At 67.7% G+C, this 5,743-nt stretch overlaps 1 long non-coding RNA gene across 1 annotated transcript; it reads right to left on the bottom strand.

Moving 5' to 3' along the window:
* Window positions 1–1,584: 1,584 nt before the first annotated feature.
* Window positions 1,585–4,603, bottom strand: LOC116807742 (uncharacterized). The gene is made up of 2 exons (XR_012053531.1): window positions 3,087–4,603; window positions 1,585–2,925 (listed from the first exon to the last, which is right to left on the bottom strand). It is a non-coding gene; the product is annotated as an uncharacterized lncRNA (long non-coding RNA).
* Between the last annotated feature and the right edge of the window lie 1,140 nt (window positions 4,604–5,743).

Raw genomic sequence — 5,743 nt, 5'->3', positions numbered from 1 at the left:
ACAAAGGGCTCCACACGGTCGTGACACGTGCCCCGAGTACAGGGCCGGCACGCTGGCATGTCACCAGCAGGACCGCCAGCGTAGGCACACAGCCAGCCATAGGCTACAGGCGGGTCACGGTGCCCACGCTATCGCTAAGCTGCTCCGTGCCCTCCTCAGACGGCAGGGGCAAGGCCGGACGCGTTCTTCACCCGTGCCTGTTTAGGGACCTCCCCTGTGACCGCACAGAGCTCCTCTTTCCCTCCTGGGAAGTCTAGGTTACCCTGCTCTATTGCTAAAGGGGGGCTAAAGGGGGACAAACGCACTTGCTCACTCACACCAGCTGAGGGGAAGGCCGGCGAGGGAGGGAGGGAGGGCAAGACCGTCCCAGAAGAGGGAGCAAGCTCTGTGCGGGCAACCGGCTCTAGGGAGCCATCCCCACCCACGAGTGGGAGAGGAAAGCATCCGACCTGCCCCTGCAGCCCTGTGGGCAGGGCACAGGGGCCTCGAGGCGCTGAGGCGCTCAGGGAGGGCACGGAGACGAGGGCGGTGACGCACCCCGCATACAGGGGGTCACGCTGGCCAGGGGCCAGCAGCTGGCAGAAAGCTGTCGGGGCCGGGCAAAAGGCCCGGCCCTACTGACAGGGCAGGTGGCTGGGCTGGGGATCGGGAGAGCTCTGTTTCCCCCCTCAGGTGCAGAGACAGGGGCTCTCACCCTCCTTACAGGGTTGCCCATCTCTCCGGGCAGCCTAAGGAGCGCAACGGCAAAAGGCCAACGTCAGCAAAGACCCAGCCCTGCTTCCAGGGAGGTCGCCCAACGCAAAGCCAGCCACGGCACCCGGAAGGTGCCCTGGCCGTGCCAGGAAGGCCCTTTGCCCAGAGGGCCTCTCCTGCCCCCTTCTTCAGCTCCCAGCTCGCTCTTGCCTCGCCGTTCCACTCTTGAGCTCGACGCTGCTGCCGCTCCTGCCTCGTCCTCCCGTGGCTTCTGCCAATGGACCACGACACACTCAGGCCGGAGAAGCTCCGGCTCCTGTGCCTCAAGGGAACCGCCACCCAACAGCCCCACGGCCAGATCCTCAAGCCGCCACCCACAGAGACCCCCGGCCTCAGCTGCGCCCAAAAGCCTCCGACTTCAGCTTGACTCACCATCTCGACGTCCGGCGCAGTCCCATGCGGTGCGGGGAGCCAGGCCCTCTGGGCAAATGAAGCTGGGCATACGCCAAGCAGCGACCAAGAGGCTGCCACCCCTGCTTACAGGGAGCTCAAGCCGCTGCCTGGACTGCAAAGTGCCCGGGAATCCAGAGCACAGGCCCCGACTTACAGGGCGGCCCTGGCCCCCAAGGCCTACGCAGGCTCCTTCTCTCCGCCGGCTGCCAGCTGAAGGGAGCACAAAGGCTCCCAGACCCACAGCCTGCTTACAGGCCGGTCCACACCCAGGGAGCCACAGAGCTCGGCCTTTCCCCGGGACAACAGGAACGAGACTCTATGTTCAGGCTCACGGCCTAAAGCCGAGGGGCCGGGACCCCGGCCCCGGGGGGCGCACACGCCCGGCCCCATGACTCCTGACCCCACGCCTCTGAAAGGCCGGGGCCAGGGATACCCACCTGGTTACAGGGGGTCCCTCCAACCGCCCGCCGAGGGCAGGGGACGCACACAACCCCACTTACGGGGCCGTCCCCCGCAGCCCGGCACCCCCCAACAAGCACCACGGAGCACAGGCCCTGGCCTGCGCCCCGCTTTGGGGTCGGCCAGGGCCCAGCCGCAGCAGCAGCAGCCCGGCCACACAGCCGTCTGCAGGAGCCCCTCGGGAGCCTCCTCAACAAGGCACCGGCCTGAAGCCGCGCCAAAGGCGGGACCGCACCCTGTGGCGCGGCACTTCTTCAACCTGCGCCCTTGCCAGGGCCCGGGAGCGCTGGTTCCTGCCACCTGCCTAAAGCAGACTCCCCAGCCCTGCTTACAGGGACCTGGGGCTGCCGCTGGGGACAAAGGGCTCCACACGGTCGTGACACGTGCCCCGAGTACAGGGCCGGCACGCTGGCATGTCACCAGCAGGACCGCCAGCGTAGGCACACAGCCAGCCATAGGCTACAGGCGGGTCACGGTGCCCACGCTATCGCTAAGCTGCTCCGTGCCCTCCTCAGACGGCAGGGGCAAGGCCGGACGCGTTCTTCACCCGTGCCTGTTTAGGGACCTCCCCTGTGACCGCACAGAGCTCCTCTTTCCCTCCTGGGAAGTCTAGGTTACCCTGCTCTATTGCTAAAGGGGGGCTAAAGGGGGACAAACGCACTTGCTCACTCACACCAGCTGAGGGGAAGGCCGGCGAGGGAGGGAGGGAGGGCAAGACCGTCCCAGAAGAGGGAGCAAGCTCTGTGCGGGCAACCGGCTCTAGGGAGCCATCCCCACCCACGAGTGGGAGAGGAAAGCATCCGACCTGCCCCTGCAGCCCTGTGGGCAGGGCACAGGGGCCTCGAGGCGCTGAGGCGCTCAGGGAGGGCACGGAGACGAGGGCGGTGACGCACCCCGCATACAGGGGGTCACGCTGGCCAGGGGCCAGCAGCTGGCAGAAAGCTGTCGGGGCCGGGCAAAAGGCCCGGCCCTACTGACAGGGCAGGTGGCTGGGCTGGGGATCGGGAGAGCTCTGTTTCCCCCCTCAGGTGCAGAGACAGGGGCTCTCACCCTCCTTACAGGGTTGCCCCTCTCTCCGGGCAGCCTAAGGAGCGCAACGGCAAAAGGCCAACGTCAGCAAAGACCCAGCCCTGCTTCCAGGGAGGTCGCCCAACGCAAAGCCAGCCACGGCACCCGGAAGGTGCCCTGGCCGTGCCAGGAAGGCCCTTTGCCCAGAGGGCCTCTCCTGCCCCCTTCTTCAGCTCCCAGCTCGCTCTTGCCTCGCCGTTCCACTCTTGAGCTCGACGCTGCTGCCGCTCCTGCCTCGTCGTCCCGTGGCTTCTGCCAATGGACCACGACACACTCAGGCCGGAGAAGCTCCGGCTCCTGTGCCTCAAGGGAACCGCCACCCAACAGCCCCACGGCCAGATCCTCAAGCCGCCACCCACAGAGCCCCCCGGCCTCAGCTGCGCCCAAAAGCCTCCGACTTCAGCTTGACTCACCATCTCGACGTCCGGCGCAGTCCCATGCGGTGCGGGGAGCCAGGCCCTCTGGGCAAATGAAGCTGGGCATACGCCAAGCAGCGGCCAAGAGGCTGCCACCCCTGCTTACAGGGAGCTCAAGCCGCTGCCTGGACTGCAAAGTGCCCGGGAATCCAGAGCACAGGCCCCGACTTACAGGGCGGCCCTGGCCCCCAAGGCCTACGCAGGCTCCTTCTCTCCGCCGGCTGCCAGCTGAAGGGAGCACAAAGGCTCCCAGACCCACAGCCTGCTTACAGGCCGGTCCACACCCAGGGAGCCACAGAGCTCGGCCTTTCCCCGGGACAACAGGAACGAGACTCTATGTTCAGGCTCACGGCCTAAAGCCGAGGGGCCGGGACCCCGGCCCCGGGGGGCGCACACGCCCGGCCCCATGACTCCTGACCCCACGCCTCTGAAAGGCCGGGGCCAGGGATACCCACCTGGTTACAGGGGGTCCCTCCAACCGCCCGCCGAGGGCAGGGGACGCACACAACCCCACTTACGGGGCCGTCCCCCGCAGCCCGGCACCCCCCAACAAGCACCACGGAGCACAGGCCCTGGCCTGCGCCCCGCTTTGGGGTCGGCCAGGGCCCAGCCGCAGCAGCAGCAGCCCGGCCACACAGCCGTCTGCAGGAGCCCCTCGGGAGCCTCCTCAACAAGGCACCGGCCTGAAGCCGCGCCAAAGGCGGGACCGCACCCTGTGGCGCGGCACTTCTTCAACCTGCGCCCTTGCCAGGGCCCGGGAGCGCTCGTTCCTGCCACCTGCCTAAAGCAGACTCCCCAGCCCTGCTTACAGGGACCTGGGGCTGCCGCTGGGGACAAAGGGCTCCACACGGTCGTGACACGTGCCCCGAGTACAGGGCCGGCACGCTGGCATGTCACCAGCAGGACCGCCAGCGTAGGCACACAGCCAGCCATAGGCTACAGGCGGGTCACGGTGCCCACGCTATCGCTAAGCTGCTCCGTGCCCTCCTCAGACGGCAGGGGCAAGGCCGGACGCGTTCTTCACCCGTGCCTGTTTAGGGACCTCCCCTGTGACCGCACAGAGCTCCTCTTTCCCTCCTGGGAAGTCTAGGTTACCCTGCTCTATTGCTAAAGGGGGGCTAAAGGGGGACAAACGCACTTGCTCACTCACACCAGCTGAGGGGAAGGCCGGCGAGGGAGGGAGGGAGGGCAAGACCGTCCCAGAAGAGGGAGCAAGCTCTGTGCGGGCAACCGGCTCTAGGGAGCCATCCCCACCCACGAGTGGGAGAGGAAAGCATCCGACCTGCCCCTGCAGCCCTGTGGGCAGGGCACAGGGGCCTCGAGGCGCTGAGGCGCTCAGGGAGGGCACGGAGACGAGGGCGGTGACGCACCCCGCATACAGGGGGTCACGCTGGCCAGGGGCCAGCAGCTGGCAGAAAGCTGTCGGGGCCGGGCAAAAGGCCCGGCCCTACTGACAGGGCAGGTGGCTGGGCTGGGGATCGGGAGAGCTCTGTTTCCCCCCTCAGGTGCAGAGACAGGGGTTCTCACCCTCCTTACAGGGTTGCCCCTCTCTCCGGGCAGCCTAAGGAGCGCAATGGCAAAAGGCCAACGTCAGCAAAGACCCAGCCCTGCTTCCAGGGAGGTCGCCCAACGCAAAGCCAGCCACGGCACCCGGAAGGTGCCCTGGCCGTGCCAGGAAGGCCCTTTGCCCAGAGGGCCTCTCCTGCCCCCTTCTTCAGCTCCCAGCTCGCTCTTGCCTCGCCGTTCCACTCTTGAGCTCGACGCTGCTGCCGCTCCTGCCTCGTCCTCCCGTGGCTTCTGCCAATGGACCACGACACACTCAGGCCGGAGAAGCTCCGGCTCCTGTGCCTCAAGGGAACCGCCACCCAACAGCCCCACGGCCAGATCCTCAAGCCGCCACCCACAGAGCCCCCCGGCCTCAGCTGCGCCCAAAAGCCTCCGACTTCAGCTTGACTCACCATCTCGACGTCCGGCGCAGTCCCATGCGGTGCGGGGAGCCAGGCCCTCTGGGCAAATGAAGCTGGGCATACGCCAAGCAGCGGCCAAGAGGCTGCCACCCCTGCTTACAGGGAGCTCAAGCCGCTGCCTGGACTGCAAAGTGCCCGGGAATCCAGAGCACAGGCCCCGACTTACAGGGCGGCCCTGGCCCCCAAGGCCTACGCAGGCTCCTTCTCTCCGCCGGCTGCCAGCTGAAGGGAGCACAAAGGCTACCAGACCCACAGCCTGCTTACAGGCCGGTCCACACCCAGGGAGCCACAGAGCTCGGCCTTTCCCCGGGACAACAGGAACGAGACTCTATGTTCAGGCTCACGGCCTAAAGCCGAGGGGCCGGGACCCCGGCCCCGGGGGGCGCACACGCCCGGCCCCATGACTCCTGACCCCATGCCTCTGAAAGGCCGGGGCCAGGGATACCCACCTGGTTACAGGGGGTCCCTCCAACCGCCCGCCGAGGGCAGGGGACGCACACAACCCCACTTACGGGGCCGTCCCCCGCAGCCCGGCACCCCCCAACAAGCACCACGGAGCACAGGCCCTGGCCTGCGCCCCGCTTTGGGGTCGGCCAGGGCCCAGCCGCAGCAGCAGCAGCCCGGCCACACAGCCGTCTGCAGGAGCCCCTCGGGAGCCTCCTCAACAAGGCACCGGCCTGAAGCCGC

The sequence above is a fragment of the Taeniopygia guttata genome, chromosome 1A, assembly GCF_048771995.1.
Source record: "Taeniopygia guttata chromosome 1A, bTaeGut7.mat, whole genome shotgun sequence".
In the NCBI taxonomy this organism is placed as follows: Eukaryota; Metazoa; Chordata; class Aves; order Passeriformes; family Estrildidae; genus Taeniopygia; species Taeniopygia guttata.
This window is presented reverse-complemented; position numbering and strand designations above follow the sequence as displayed.